A 17,238-nucleotide genomic window follows, 5' to 3' on the forward strand; every position below is an offset into this window, starting at 1 on the left:
CCACAAGAGATAGTCCCTAGATAGGGAACGTAATTGTTGATCTTTGCCAAGAGGCCAAGAAGAAACAGTTGGCAAAAATATTTTCCGTGCTTTTTTGGTTTTAACTTATCTAACAGTGCTTTGGTCACTTCCCAAGTGGACTAATAAAATTATCATTAAACAGTTTCACTTATCAAGGCGACACAAAGTTTAACTTAATCTTAAGTTCACAGTGTTTCAACCCCCTCCATTTGTTGAAGAAATGATCTTGTTTTCAAAATATGAACAGTGAGGAGTCTGCTCTTTGAACTAACCAGGCAGTTTCCCTTCTTTGGAAGTCCAAAGGCAAATTCTTCCAAACTGTTTTTCCTATTTTCACAAATTTTGGAGCAATTAGATGTTAAAACATTGGTTTGAGCAAAGTAGGAAGTGAATACAGTAGAATACAATATGATAAGAGCTTATTACTTTCAGAATCAAAGCGCTTTCTATTTCTATATTTGCTACGCTTCATAGAATTGGGAATAGTTTTGAAACAAAGTATGGAGAGGTCTGGCATTATGGTGAAAGTCAAAGAGTAAACTGGCAATGTGAACTACAAAGAAACAGTGAAGATACCTGTTCTGGTAACTGTTCTTTTTATTCCGCAGTTCTTAAGTCCTATTTGAACTGCACCAGGCATGTTCCTTCTACCTACATTATTTTCAGAAAACTATCACTACAAACGAAGAAGTAATAGTCATATAAACAAATATACAGAAAATAACACAAATAGGAAAACATAACAAATAGTAGGGAATGAGAATGTAAAAGAAAAATTAGATCTAAACACTTTAAACATAATTGTTTCTCATCTACTAAACACAAATCAACCTAACCCATGGAGTAAATCTTCTGTTTTCATTGAGTTAGTATTTCATGTAGGTACAGTATTTGTATCACATGAGAGCATACTAAAAATGTTAAAAAAAAAAAAATGTGGTCCTTGACTTTCTGAAGTATACATCCTAAGGCATCAAGAGCTTACAATCCATTTTAAGCCAATAACAAATTTAAGGATCCCAGAGGAACTCAGTAAGACTCTCCGTGTTCACTAAGCATGCACCATGGGCTAAGCCCTAACACCTAGGTCAACCCCCAGGTGTTGCTGAAAATTATAAAGGGCATTAGACATGGCCCCTGCCCTTCCAGAGCTTATAGTATTATGGAGAAGATAGATATCTACTCTACCATCCCTCATGTCCCACGCAGGGTGGGACATAAGGGACTAATTTCTGTTACCTAGCTTGTAAAGACTTAGCTGGAAAATCAGGGTCTGAACAGGAGAATGGTAGACTGATGGGGAAGCAAAGGGACGTTAGTCAAAGTATTATTTGCAAAGATCAAGCAGAGTTAAGAGAGATTAAAAAGAAATGGCGAGGTATCTGAGGACTGACCAGAGAGGAAGTCATCAGCCACCTAGGTCTGAGAGAACAAGGCCACGGGGTTGATGTGCACTAAACTGACCTGCATGCTCCCGTCGGTCTCCTGCTGGAGCTTCCCTCTCACCAAATACATGCTGAAGCCAGAAGGCAAGAGATTGTTGAGATAGTCCATGAAGGCCAACCTCCAAGAGCACAGAACAGGATGGAAAAAGGTAGACAGGACATCTGGCAAGGCAGAGACTAGCCAAGAGAACTGGCTAAATTTAGGACCATCCAAGATCACAGGACAATGTATATGCTGTATTCATAACTAAGAATTGGGGGTAGATTGGTTAAGAGGAGCGTTTCATTTGCAACAGAGAATTTTGGCACTTTTCCATTAGATGAGATCACAGTCAATATTAACACAAGTTTCCAGCTTAAGCTGTGGAACATAAATGGTGAAATCTAATTTAACCAGTATTCTGCCAATGTGAGGTCTGTAATTGGCACTTCTACACATCAACTACTAAATAACTATACAAGATAATGGTGGTCTTGAAGCATACTGAATTCTAAATAACTTACAAATCTTCAAGAATATCATATTTAGAACAACCTTAGCCTTAAGCAGAATATAATCTTTATTTTTTAATTTGGTCATTCATGAACCTCATATATGGTGACTTTGTTGAAAACTATATTGTGTGTGTGTTAGTCACTCAGTCGTGTCTCTTTGCGATCCCACGTACTGTAGCCTGCCAGACTCCTCTTTCCATGAGATTCTCTGGGCAAGAATACTGGAATGGATTGCCATTCCCTTCTCCAGGGGAATCTTCCTGACCCCGGGATTGAGCCTGGATCTCCTGCATTGCAGGCAGATTCTTTATCATCCAAGCCACCAGGGAAGTCCCCAAAACTATACTGGTTAACCAGAAAACTCTGCTTCTTGGTGGTCATGAAAGGTAATAGAAAGTTTACGCTCCCTACCCCAGCCCACCCCACCTCACCCCACAAAGTTTAATTCCCATTAAGTTCTCTCTGCACCTTTCTATTCGGTCTTTGGGGATATATATTCTCCTTGAATTATGCTTGACTTGATGTGTTTTGCACACAGATTCCAGTGTATTAGCAGCACTTCATTACTCAATAACAAAAAGCTGCAAATAGATTAATGAAGAACCCTTTAGAGGATTCAGAACACACGACATGAGTGTCCCATTTATGCTTGGAAGCTGCTTATTAGCAGCTGGACAACAACAGTTTGCTATAACCCTGCAGCCTCACAACTGAGCATGATCTGCCCCAATGTGGAATTCAAGTTATGATTTGGATTCTATACATTTTCTTCAAATTTTAAAATAGCATCCACAGAACACTTGGGGCCTTATTCATGAAACAATGAGCCATTCTGAAAGTTCTTTTCTTGTTTCCCAGACTTGATGAACTTTTACACATGAAATTTGGCTGCCCTGATGCAAAAGAATCAACAATTAGAGTACTAGTATTGAAGGACATCAGCCTGGTTTGAAAACGCCTCCCAAAAGTGTCCAGTCCAGTGCAAAAGCTGGATGCAAATACTTACTCTTCCCCTCCCAGTGGAGTCATCTAACTGAACTGAGTGGTAATCAATAATGTATATCCTTCAAGTGCTTCAAAAACTATGTGTGTGTGTGTTAGTCACTCAGTCATGTCCAATTCCTTGCAACCCCACGGACTGTAGCCCGCCAGGCTACTCTGTCCACGGGATTCTCCAGGCAAGAATACTGGAGTGGGTAGCCATTCCCTTCTCCAGGGGATCTTCCTGACCTAGGACCCAGGGATTGAACCTGGGTCTCCTGAACTACAGGCAGATTCTTCAACATCTGAGCCACTAGGGAATGCCCTCAAAAATTATACATAACATTAAAATTTTGATAATTATTTGGTACCTCTAAACCTGTGCAGATACCCTCCCAAAACAGATCCTTGACCCAGAATTTTTATCTACAGACTGAAAAGTCTTTAGGTCCTAAAGAACAGAGCACCCCAATTTTAGCTTCTGATTCATAAGCTATAAAACAAACTTCTTTTTAAAGTTCTATAGGAACAGGAAGTAACCCTGACTAAGATTTTCCCAAGTGAATGGATAATAAGATCACACCGATCTTTATATGGCCATATAAAACATTCCATCTACTTTCAGGTAATTTTTAACTAAAAATCTCAGCGTAATTATAATGTGGGTTTGGGGGGTTCTTTTGCCTTGGTTCCCTGTCACAAGTATATTGGTCCATAATCTCTATCTGCAAGCACGGAAGCACACAACAGAGAAAGGGAAGAAATACAAGAGTAGGACGAGAAAGGGAGTTATGTGTCACACATCTCTTCCTGACACATTTTAGAAGATACTCCATAAAGGCTTCCGCCATACTTATCCAAAGGGTCCCCTTTCTCTGAATTTGTACCTTGAAGGATTAAATCTCAGTCCCCCTACCCCCCTGCCATAACTGGAAGAATTTATTAATATTAGAGCAACGGAATGAAAATGAAGGCAACGGAAAACTCCCCCTAGACAAGATTCAAGCTTTATCAAGCATGATGTTACGTGAACCTCTCCCCTCCCCCATCCTTCCTTAATGCACCATATAGAGAGGGCTCTCATGTTGTAAAGATGTCATATATATTTTCTCTTCACTCAAAGCTTCCTGAATAAAGAGAGATCTATTTGTCTCCATGGTGTTTTCACCATTAACAGTATCAGAGCTGCAGGAACACAATGGGAGATGTGTTTTCCGTTAACCTCTTGACTCAGAGATGTCCTGATGCTACACGTTATTGCATTTTGCATTAGCACAGAACAGTGGGAGTTCTGTGACTGATGTAAAAGGGTTGAGAAGGGCCACAGAAGCTCTCGTGTGCTCCATACTGCAGTTGGCGGTGGAGCACGAAGCACATAATTTTTGTTTAGAAAGAGCTCAAACAGGAACCAGGGAAGGAGGTGGTGAATTTCACATGCCCGACATAGCCCCCTCTCGCTTACCACCGAGATAATCTCTCCTGTAAAATGATATTCAGTGCTTTTAACCCTATTCACAGACATTAACTAGGCAGAAATTAATTTACTTTTCCTTATTATCCTAATGATCTACAAACCATGGAAGGAACAAGGGATTTAATATTTACTGTTTTCTTAGGCTGTTTTTTTTCCATTGCCTTAATGTGGCTTTCTGTGTTAGCAGCTTGGTGTGGTACCCACTACTGCAAATTGTTTCTTACTGTTCTGCTCATGTCCCTTTGACAGTACAGACGTAGAAGTGGAAATTTCCACTTTTATGTTATAAGGCAGGAGAATATGGAGGCTAAGAAGTAAAATTCTAGTCACTGCCATCTACCATTTTTGAATGACAGTTCCAGAATTGGAGAATATTCCTTTGAAAAGTCCCTCAGAAGAGACCAGTTCTAGTCCAAGGATTTACGCAACTGGGCACTGATGTTCAGGAGGCTTAAATTACTTGCGTAGGGCAAAACCAGGTTTGGAACCTGCACTCATGCCCCCAGTGGATTCTCTTTACAGGCTCTAATTGAGGATGTGTATACTGAATGAATAATCAGGGTCATACGAAGATCTCAGGACTAAACTCAATGTCACAAGGCCCTTGTTTCTAAAACGCAACTTTCATAATGTGGCATCTTAGGGTTCTATATTAGCGAGAGAAACTAAAACATTTGTGAAAGATAAACTGTGCAATTGCAATGAAAGAGGAAAGCTGTTGTACTTATCTAAAGATGCGAAGCTGTCTCCAAATGTTTTTCCTTCAGCCTAAGTGTCTGACCATCTTGGAATTCAGAAACATTTGATTACGTAAAACTTTGCCACCCAGTTCAGTGTGCTCCACACACAAATGGCACCAGCCTCACTTGAGAATCGGTAAGAATGCCACATTTCAGGCCCTGTTCAGACCTCCTAAATCAGAACCTGCATTTTAACAAGATCCCTGAGGGGTTCACAGTAGTTAAAGTTTGATAAATGCTATTTAAAGGAAGTGTTCAATAGAACTTAGAAGAACAACTATGAGAGAAAGAAACTATGAAAGATCGTCAAAGATCAGTCTCTCTCGGAACAGAAATTCAAGTGTTGTGGTGGAGTTAGAATTTGGAGGGCAAGAGATGTAGGGGAAATAGTGGGACCAGAATAGTAATGAGGTAGGGTATTATTCTATTTGCAGTCCAAACTTGCACTAAATAGTTAGAAAATATTGGGTTGGCTCAAAATTTCGTTAAGATGTCAATATCGTATGTAAAAATGCAAAGGAACTCTTTAGCAAACCCAATATATATTGACTGAATTAACAAAAACTTGGTTTACTTAGTCCTCCCTGGGTCTTTCAGAAATGCTCCGTAAAGACATGAGCCAAAACCAACTTGGAAAAGGCTACTGTTTGTCCTGACAAACTTTGGAACTGTATAATCACCTGTATAAATGACTTTGGAAATGTATAATCACCCAGTACCAGAAGGGGTTGACTGTGTTATCACATACTAGTTAAATGCTTCTACTGATAAACCAAGTTAAAAAGAATCTGATATGCACAAATAAAGAAATACAGGTGACATGTCTTCAGGAAAGTTTATAAACTTGCCATACTAACTGTCAGAGCCTCCTTAAATTGCGCCAGCAAAACATTTGTTGTTGATGAAGATGGTCAAGTTACCAGTAACACGTTTATGCTTTGAAACTTATCAGCGTGCTAGAAAATAGCTGCACTAAATCACTAGATTTTGAAAAGTTAAAATAGCATTCACATCACCCATTATAGATATTATAATTTTTGAGGGTATTAAAAAATGTAGCATGCTGCAACAATTTTTTTTCTTCTTAAATCCCAAGATTAATTCTCAGAAGACAAGCTATGCTTATTGCATTAATTGTGTACTTGGGATTTCTGGGACTAAGAATGACTTTCAGATATAAAATTCAGTGAAGAGTTTCTCTGAGGAAACAGAACCCATACTCACTAAAGATGAAGATAAGGAATGAAATCATTTTGAAGAATACTTTACGCATGTATTACTGATGAGACTAAGTTGCATCTAAAGTAGCCTCCATAATTTATTTTCCATGTAGTTCCCAAACTCTTTGTCCTACCATGAGCTACTGGCTGAAAAACACAAAGGTATGACCTTCTAGATACCACAGTCATTCTGAAAGCAAAGATGACATGATTTGAACTCTGGTGGATGTAACCTTATTACAAAGTCAGGAGAAATTCAACCATAATGAAAGTTAGTCTGTTTTCAGAAACAAGACCCCAAACACTACTTTGCCTTTGGAAACTATGGCTGTGTGAAATCACTCAAGTTTATGCCACAGCAAAGGAGAGGACATTATTGTCTTGTATGGGAAGGTAATTTGATTTAAAAAAAAAAGCTTTATAAATGTATAAACAATATTAAGTAGGTCCTCATATGTCAAGTGGCTACAGATGTTTAATATACAAACTCTTAGCCAACACAGACACAGGTAGTAACTGTGTTTCCCATCAAACTCATAATAAATGTGACAAAGTAATGACAGTATCTTCCAGAGCGAGGCCCCAGGCTCTTCTAAAGGATGGATGAATTAGCTAAGAAATGAAGACCATACATAAGCCTGAGGGTCTTGCTCCTATTTTTGCTGTAGACCTACACGGTGGCCTAATAACAGTGGACCTTTTGCTGTGCTTCATCATCAAATTGGGACTAGTTACCCTCGACCTGTTAGTGATGTCACAATCACTATGATTCACCATGAAAATACTTGAGCATGGAATTAAAATGGTTACACAGTAATCACATCTTTTAAAAAATGTAGCAGCAGGAGGTGGTAGTGAAGAGAGAGCTATAGCTTTAGATAGCAAAACCATTTTCTTCTATACGTTATACATTTAAATGTCAGGAAATAGCAAAATGAATAGAATAACCTCATTAATCACTTTCTGATCACCTTTCTGCATTTTCTACTGAAAAGTATCTAAGCTTGGAGCAAACAGGTTCAGCCAAAATACTGAGTTATAGTGCTGCTCATATGCTGTGTAGGTTGTATGAAAATGTTAATCGTTCAGTTGTGTCTGACTCTTCGCAACCCCATGGACTGGCTCCTCAGTTCATTCCATGGGATTTTCCAGGCACGAATACTGGAGTGGGTTGCCATTTCCTTCTCCAGAGGATCTTCCCAACCCAGGAATCGAACCTGGGTCTCCTGCATTGTAGGCAGACACTTTACCGGCTAAGCTACCAGGGAAGGTTGTATGAGGTCAGTCTAAATCAGGCAAAATCTCCACTGTTCATTAGTTATCACCATGAAATGACAAAGCCTTGTATGCTGAGATAATCTATCCACACTACTGCCATCTCAGTCTCTTGGTATTTTCCCCAGAGAAGTTGGTTGGAGGATATCACACTCATTAACAAGGATATAAACAGCATTCAGTCAAAGAACGGCTTCACCTAAAATCCAAAGTGTAAATTCACAAACATGGTTCTTGATCTTGGGAGCTTTCTAAGATGGAGGATACATGATTGTTTTCGATTTGGTGAAACTTAAGAAAGTAGAATGTGATTGCAAAAACAGTCTTATCTGTCATGCCTTTCTGAGTTCATGCCCTTTACCATCAAACTTTGTTGCCATGCCTGGTCATTTGACTTCTTTTGGCCAATGAATTCTTAGTAAGCATAAAGCAGGCATAAGCTTGCTTTAAAAAATATTTAAGTCATTTGGCCTGTTGTTGCTTTTGCTCCTCTTCCTCCACCATGAGAATGTGCTGCGACCAGCCTGTTGGAATATGTGGCACACGGAATAGATGTGAATTGTCCTGGCCATTCTAGGAACCCATCCTACATCTGACAGCCGGAGTGGGTGAGAACAACCAAGACCAGAGCAACTTCTCATTCTCAGTCAGGCATCCACAGACTTATGAGCGAAATAGATATTTACTGTTATATGCTACTGAGATTCTGTGTTGTTATTCAGCAATCTTTTGACAATGGATAACTGATCATCTGAATCTCTCAAAGTCTCATGTTTTTGGTAAAACAAAATCCAACCCAAAGAAGCAAAACATGAAAATGTAGCATGGGTATAAGAATTAAATGAAACATGAATTCTAAAATACCAATAAAATAACTACCCAATCTTACCTTTAATAGGCTTTCCTAGGGGGGAAAAAAAAAGGCCTGGAGGAACCATGATCATTCTTGGCATGTTGCTTTGTGCAAGACCCAAGGAAAGCTAGGAGGCTGTACAGTTATCTCCCTTGATGTAATTCTAAACTATACAACCTACTACCTCAACCTGGGAGCATGCAGTCACAATGGCTGGAAAGCTACCATTTCTTAAGCAATGAAATTACAAGTTAGTCTTATAATCGTTCTTCGTGCTGTCACTTATTTGGGCAACTCACAAGAGACCATCAAAGGGCTCAATGGTAAAGAAAATAACACAAGAACCTTGGCACGAGATTACTGTGCAGACAGGAAGGAAGGAAATACTTGAGGTCAATCTTCTTGAAATTATTTGTGCATGAAAATTATAGAAAGATTATGTAATAGCTGTTGTTCTGATCAATCTAACATTCTCTGGTATCTGTTAATAGAACAATGAAAGTAGACCAATATTTAAACGCGCCTCGTTGGAGAAAAAATGGGGAAGACAAACGCGAAACTGGAAAACCAGAATCTCTGAAGGGTCGGTAGACAAAAGGAAATAGTTTAAGCCAAACTATGGTGAGAAGATACAGAAAACAGGACAATGAACAAATTAGAGATAAACATATAATATAGAAGTTACGGTAAACATTTACTCAACAGAATTTATCAGGTATATCATGTAATTGACATATTGATAAGGTGTTCATTTTCCAAACTAGACTACTTCAGCACTTTTTCACAAAGTTTATCCCTAACAGTTTTTTTCTTTTAACAACATATAAAAATGCTGACTTTATTTTTCCCTTATAAGGAATAAATTTCCCTGGTTGTACTTTTCATTTTAAAACTGGGTCTTTTCTTTACCTTCAGGCCCAGTTCAGTGCTGGAGCTGATAGACTCACCAGGTTGGTGACTTCCCATCTCTTTGTGTTCCCATATTTGGTCATGTTTGTATTTTCCAATGAGGACTACACTATGGCCATCTCGCCTCATTGCTTAGGTGGACTCTGGTTTTGCTTGGTAAAGGCTGTTCCTCAGAGGAGCTGGGCCTAACCTATATAGTTGGAGGAGGATCTGTTTGGGCATGCAGGGATTCAAAGAGTGATAAGTTTATGGAGACTGAAGTTAGCATTACTCAATTAACTTGGCAAAGGATTGTTTCTCCAATTTTTCCAACCCTATTCCCTCATATTGACATCAAGGAGGTAAAAGCTGCTTTTTGAGGAGGCTGCCCTTTTTGAATCAATGCTACCTGGTTTGGGGGAAAGACTAGGCACTTACTTTTACCAAGCAAACTCCCATTCATCCTTCAAGCCTCAATTTAAAGAGTTCTTTCTCAATCTCATGATTTCATACACACATTTCAAATGTAGGCATACACCATTACATTAACACTTCTCTGTCTCCTTCACTAGACCTGGAGCTATTTGAAGATGAGGCTGCACTCCTCACCCTTTGCAAATCTAGTGCCACCTGCACGCTTACTATCTGCTACATAGTAGGGACTTCAAAACATGTTCAGGAAAACAAAAATGTATGAATGAATGGATTAAGTGAGAGTATAAAGCAACCTAAAGTTCAGCGTTAGGTGATTTCTTATTTTATGTCAGCTTCCCTGTTCTTCCACTTATACTGCAACTGCGATCACAGGAAGGTGGATTTGCTATCGAGATTCCAGAGCAGGGGAAAGTGCAGAATGACTGTATGCAACCTGGCAAACACGCCTTAAGTCCTGGATCTCATATGGGAATTCAAGAAGTAACTCTGGGTCCTCTGCTCTAGGTCCGAACTTATGCATATGATTTAACAACCACTGGGACACAAAAAGAAAACAGAATTCATTTTCTTTCCTTTGAATGTGAATTTCCTTTAGTTTCCTTGCACTGACTGATCATTTGCCTGATTCTATAAACACAGCTAGGATATAACTCCTATAAATGGGAAGCAAGGCAGCGGAAGGGCAAGTGAGAGATAGTAAAAGAAGACACAACAAAGAGAGGGTCAGTTTCCGTGTGCTAGAATGCTAGTATATTCATCTAAATGTATAGCTTACAGAGATGTTAAATATTTGGAAACGGAAACATTCATCCTTCTCCATGTACATTCTTCCTCTAGGGGTCAAAGATAAAAAGATGTTGCTCTTAGAATACTAATGGTTTTCAACGCCCTGCTCTTTTGGTTGTGTGAATCTCCTTGTTTATTTACACTGATTTTAGCCCATTATCATGTATTAGTGCAATTATGGCTCATTACATAATTAGTGTAAATATTTGTAGGCATGTAATAACAACATGCAATTATGATATGGAATGATGTCATAAAAGTCTTATTGAAAAGAAAAGGAAAAAATAAAATAAGCAGCATTTATAGGAGAACAGTAGTTACATATCTTTAGGTATAGAGAATCTATTGTACTCCTTAACTTTAAAAAATACACTTTAAAGGTTTTCTGAACACATACAGACAGACTCTCAGACTACCGAACATTGAGGTTTTAAGCCCTACCAGCAGCAATCTTCTCAAATGAAGGGAGAATGAATCTTGAACAATGTCTGAGATTATGGAAGGCAGGGACTCCCCACGAGTAAACATATTCTGTATTGATTTGGTGTTTGGAAGTTGGACAAATGTTATGATTAAAATATGTGATTCATTACAGTATGTGTCAATATGGCTGACAAGCAATTGTGCAAAGGGACTCCTGACCAGATAATCAGTTTTTTGGTGTCAGAGTAATATCTTCAACCTCTAGCAAAGTACTGAACACAAAGTAAGCATTCATAAAGGTTTGTTGAGTGAATACATCTTATAAATTGTCTGGCCATATGGTTACACTGAAATAAAACGTGGCTTTATTCCAACTCATACTTTACTGAGCAACATGATAGGTGTTAATATGGGTGTGTGTGTATTCAGTCTCTCAGCCATGTCCGACTCTTTGCAACCCCCTGGACTATTGCCTGCCAGGCTCCTCTGACCATGGAATTTTCCAGGCAAGAATACTGGACTGGGTTGCTACTTCCTACTCCATTAGGTGTTAATAAATCTTTGCAAATTTGGAAGAGTCATTCATACTGAATTCTCTGCAAAATTTCAGCACTATTACAGACATAAGAAACTTTTAAAATCTCAATTAGAGAGGCGAGGTGACATTTGATGGAGTTAAACCGTATAGCAGACAAAGAGCCAGAGCATATAGTAAATGCCAAGGAATGACTGGTTAAGGACACTGAAAAGTAAGAAATCATATTAACTTAATATTCAAAGTTAACTCTGTCCTATTAATATCATTGTCTTCCCATGAAGACAAATCCATTTATTAATTTAGAAATGCAAATAAGAAACCCTTTCAAAATTAAATATCAGTTCCCCTACTCTCCCCAAACTCTGGTACTGTAGGGTGAATTGCTTTATCTAACACAATTCTTGGAATAATAATTTTTCCTGTTTAAAAAAAAATATCTAAACTGTATCCTGGTGTTATAGCTTCATGAATATATTTTGATAATGAGAATTTGAGAATTTTAATAGAACAAGTTCATTTTATACCCATTTTCTCTATACCCTCATGCAGCAATGGCTACTGAATATATATTTTAGACTCTAAAATTTAGAGTCTTTCTGAGGAAAACCTGAAGTTATTTTACTTTCTGCAGTTTCCTGTAAAATATCTAGTCCACTCTGAGCGAGTCCCAAGGGAATAATTAATAGCTACAGAACCATTCATTCATGAACACAGAAGAAGGGAAAAACACTGAATTTCATCATCCTGTAAAATATTTAATATCCTGTTTCTTGTGGCCAGTGTCCAGGGGCTTTGGGCTTTCCACTAGAATATTTTCTAGCCAGGTGAATCAAAGAATCATATCCTAGGCCTTTTAGAAACTTTGAAAAGATGGACTACTTTGCATAATCTTTATTCTTAGGGTAATGGGTTTTTAAAACCCCCTTAAAAGAAATGACCTGATAGTCACCTACTGGTCACCCTGCAGCCTTAACATTGTTCCTATAGAGGGAATTTAGACTGCTCAGCATCCCCTGGATTCATGAATGTACTACCGGTCCCACTGATAGCACATTTAATAGCAGGTTAAAGGGATGAAGTGTAGAGATGTGATTTTGCCTTTATAAAACCTAAGCACTTATTCAGGGAAGGTTCAGGTTTAATTTGCTAGCAGCCTATCCATTCTAAGTCAACTGCTTCAAAGGAGCATGTAAAACCAACCAAATAGATTGCTTGCTTATGGGTAGATAAAGGCCTTGGGCAAACAATTATACATGCTACACACCAATGGGGACAGACTTTTTCTTCGGGGTATAATGTTCCGTCATTCTAGAATAAAGCTCTGATTTCTTGCCGAGCTGGAGTTGAGATCTACAAACTGCCTTCCTGGATGCTTTGCAGAGCAAACACAAAGGAAACACATACAGACAACACCCTCGGGTTGTAGCATTTGCAGAGCTTGGTATTCTTTAAACAACGTCCATCTATATCCGGGCCTTCCTAATTCTGACATACAAAATTTCATTTGATAGAAGAAAGAGCTCTATCTACCGTTAAACTGTGTGGCTCTTAGGAGAAGACAGCATTTAGTGGAAAAACAGAAAAAAGTATCCATTTGAATGTCAAACTTTTTGCTGATGCTAACTCAGTAACTAACTACTTCATATTGACTGTTTTTGTTAAACGAGGCTTCATATATATATATGAATTCTTGGTGCTCTGTTTGACCAAAAGGGAATGCAAAAGTTTTAGAGTCATCCAAATCTGATCAACTTTTCACCCTGGGTTCTGTTTACAGACTCTTCAGCTCACATTGTTGGAATGAGACAAATATAGCCAGTTTTGCTTTGATCTGGAGTCAGTTTGGCTTTCCAATCCTGGCACAATGGTGACATTTAAGAGGCAAGGGGATAAAATTATTTTCATTCCAGCCTTTTAAACATGGTGAAGAGTTATAAACCAGCTCTGGACAAATATGAAGCTGGACCTAAATGGTCCATTTCTTTTTTATAAAAAAATTCTTTTTCTTACATGGTTGGTCTCGAAGAATAAATAGTTAGGAACATCCATTCCCCTCATTAATTTTATTTTTAAAGATAAAGACTGATTTGATGGTACTTGGAGCACGATGGGAGAAGAAGAATTACTATGAGGTAGAACCCAAAGCAGGGTGAAACAGGTCTTGTACACAAGTCTCTGTCACTTTCCAAAAAAGATCATGATAACTTTGAAAGCAATTAGGCAGGCTCATAGAAAACAAAACAAACCCTTATATATGTGTCTACTCACCGCTCAACAGTAAATTGTCTGAGCCACCCCAGTTTCTGCAGCCTCGCCTGCAAGCCCAGGTTCTTTGACAGCTTGAGAGGAGTTTGAAGAAAGAAGGGACTGAAGATAACCCTATAGACTGATCACTGAAGAGCCTCATCCATTTCGGGACAAAAGGCCTCCTTCCTCCTCCTCGGCCCCTCTTTCCACGTCTACCCCTCATAGCAGAAACTAAGGGAAAGGGAGGCAGAATCAAGGAAATGGGAGGGGCTTGGATGGGAGACAAGCAGAGCCCGAGGTCTGTGAGATCGCCCACAGACACATACCTATAGACACAAGCTTGTGTGCACTATCACCACAAGTTCGGATCTACGGGTTTGTGGCAACAGGCCTTAGTATCTTCTCTCGTGTGGGGGTCTGACATGTCTGAAAATGAAACGTTAACATCGTTAGTCCAACCAAAGACTCTGCCACTCCATCGTGTTATGCCAGAAATGGAAAGGCTTCACCCTGCTCTTCAAAGGGCCAAAGTCGAGCAGCATCTTCTGTGTTCTCCCCCATACACTTCCCTCTCTTTTCACTTTCCCTCACAGACACAATGGGCTTGGGGGTCAGTCTCATCATTTTACTGTTTCATATTACGGAAGCCTCATTCATTCAGACCTTAACACACAAACTGAACATAGTGCCATATGGATGGACAAACAGCAGAATAAAGAAAAGTCTTTCAGTTATGGGGAAAGAAAGAGAGAAACATAGGCGAGCCCAAATGCAAGTTCATTCTTTTAAATACCTGTAATCACATTAGAAAAAGACGGTGAAATTTTCCTTTCCTGTGTGCTTTCCAGCAAACAGAAGTGGTAAACTAGCAAGCACCACCAATAGGCTTTTAAGTATTTTCTGAAAATTATGCGAGATGTCCAGTTCTATCAATTTGGAAGATTCCGCTTCAGGAAAAGTTTATATTTCACCTTCATCCCACCCCCATTATTGGTCCAAACATCAACACGGAGCAAGTTTAGGCATACTTCATAAAATCCGAACCAGAAAAGAAATTGCACAGTGGCTCCCTGCTTAACTGTTCCAGGCTGTGGGAATGAATATATTTCTAAGGACTTCTTATAAAAGGGTTTTGTCAGCGTAACATTCTTTCTTCAAAACCAATGTTCTACAAGTAAGAACGGGGCAGGCAAGACGATGATCTTTCATTAATGGCTCCTTTCGTGAATTTTATTGAGGATATAGTCTTAAGCAATGAGTATTCCAAGGACAAATGATGGAAAGCAAAATCACCTCTCTTCTGAGAAGTTGGGAAAAACACATGCCTCCATCTCTTTGTAGGACCTAAAAAGAGCTCTTTTCCATTTTTGTCAGCAATGTCTATAGATTTTGGTTCTCAAAGAAAAAAATAGAACTTTGCCTTGATATATGAACATTTATTCCTATCTCAAGAATGTGGGAGGCTCTCCTAATAACAGAAAAGACTGATGAATTTGGGAATTATTCAGAGAAAAGAGGAGGCCCCTAGGCACACAATTTAAAAGGTAAAAGCAGGAAACCAACAGTGGGTCAGACAGGGATGAAGAGGCAACCATTCATAGACACTTCGTTGTCTGCCTGTCTAATCGTGGTGGAGCCGCGGGCATGACTGCGAAGGTTGCCAAGACGGGAGAATTTAGTCCCAGCTCCGTGGCTTGACTTTTAGATCCAAAGAAACAACAATCCCAAGTGGAAGGAAGCAGGATCCAAACCAGTCACTTCAAAAATGGTTTGGACTTTCTGTTATTTTAAAATGTTCATTTCCTTTATAAAATAAAAGATTTTAAAATAAACGCCAAGCCTCTTATTTTCCTTTGATCTCCCTGACAAGGGCATGGGGCCAGAGGTATTTGAGGATGGGCACTTTGAACACTGCTAAGGATGGCTGGAACGGGTGTGACATTGGAGCTCTTATTAAAATAAAAAGGAATAGGCTTAGGCTCACAAAGTGATGAGAACTAATTGTTGTTATCATTTGTTAAAAATATAGCATGCATTACTCGTCAGCGATGGATGAAGATCTGTCAAAGTATTACACTGAGTCATTCAAGAGCTAATCACCTTTGTAAATGTTAGTTATTAGTTTCAATTGGGGGCCTCTGTCTTTTTTTTTTTTTTTTTGGAAAATATAGGACAGAGAAAAGTTATTCATTCTAAAGGGTTTGCAATGTTAACTTTCAAATAATCTAGAGTTTTACCTTTAAAAAGTAAATGAGAAATCAGAAGATGCTTAGGTTGCAGGAAAATAAAGAAAGTCAAATACCGATCAAGTAGAAGAATGGTTTATTTGGGAAGAGACATTTTCCTCCCAATATTAATTGAATACCTCCTTCAAGAACCTTCTTTGTGTTGAGCAGAAAAATAAGGGCTCTTTTCAGAGCAAAGTTTGGCCTGCTTTCTTAAGCAAGAATCTGCGGGGCTCTCGGAGATAGTAACAATTAAGTTGGGAAATGCAGGCTAATAGTTAAAAACAATGGTAAATCAGGGTAAGGTAATTCATCAAGTAAATATATCATTTGTGTTATTAAACATATTTAAGTGGCACAAAGTCCTTTAACAACATCGAAAATAATCTACTTATATCATGATAGCTGGGCTCATATCTTTGTCTCTGGACCTGTGTAAGCACAGTTTTATAAAATTCCAGACATATAAGATTACTCATCTAGGACTAAAGTTAAAACATCAACCATTATGCAATTATTATGTTACAAGGCATCAATTATTATGCAATTTTTAGAAGCCATATCTTCCAGGAATTCAGAGCATACACTAAGCTTTTTAGCAGCAATATTCTAATAGTTCTATTTCTAAGTACAATTACTGAAGATAGCCACAGAGTTTAAGAATGACACCTGATGGTTTCAAATGAGTTTTGCCTAAATTGTTGTCAAAAGAAATAAGCACTACTAAATAATAACTTTCAAAATATTTTTCTAAACTCCAAAGAATTGAACATTCTTTTCACTGAATATTATAAAGCTAGTTGCTATTGTCAGAAAAACAAAGCTTAAAATGCAGTTAATCTTCATAATTAAATCATTCAAGCATACTCTAAAAACTTGTAATAACTTGAGAAAATGGAAGGTTTGGGAGAAATTTTAGAAAAATGTAGTTACCTGAGAAAAGGAACTTCTTATGAATCCTATTTTTTAAACCTGTTGCCATCTTGCTAGGCCAGCATCTTCAAACCATTCACCCGCGTCTGGAAAATAAAATTATTTTAAAAGGATCAAGATTCTTTGCTTGGTTTGTGGTTGGTTTCTTTTTGTCACCCAACTCTTTTACAAAGCTAAACTAGAATTAATGCCAAAGTGAAAGTAAAAAGGAACACCAAAGACTGAAATAAAAGGAACTCTAGAAAAACACTGGGCTGCG

General features: G+C 38.4%; 1 long non-coding RNA gene and 1 other non-coding gene across 7 annotated transcripts in view; both read right to left on the reverse strand.

Annotated features, from left to right (window-relative positions):
* The window catches only part of LOC105602212 (uncharacterized), a 305,023-nt gene that overhangs the window by 48,731 nt on the left and 239,054 nt on the right, over window positions 1-17,238 (reverse strand). For 5 of the 6 annotated variants that reach the window (XR_009596613.1, XR_006056340.2, XR_009596612.1 and 2 more), the window contains one exon: window positions 1-17,065. This exon is cut by the window's left edge and continues 36,305 nt beyond it. This is a non-coding gene — a long non-coding RNA (uncharacterized LOC105602212). The remainder of the gene's footprint in view (window positions 17,066-17,238) is intronic. The other variant, XR_009596614.1, reaches the window with a different exon arrangement.
* TRNAC-ACA (transfer RNA cysteine (anticodon ACA)) lies at window positions 7,573-7,644 on the reverse strand. Its single transcript has one exon. It is a non-coding gene; the product is annotated as a tRNA-Cys (tRNA).

The sequence above is a fragment of the Ovis aries genome, chromosome 15 (assembly GCF_016772045.2).
Source record: "Ovis aries strain OAR_USU_Benz2616 breed Rambouillet chromosome 15, ARS-UI_Ramb_v3.0, whole genome shotgun sequence".
Taxonomy (NCBI): domain Eukaryota; kingdom Metazoa; phylum Chordata; class Mammalia; order Artiodactyla; family Bovidae; genus Ovis; species Ovis aries.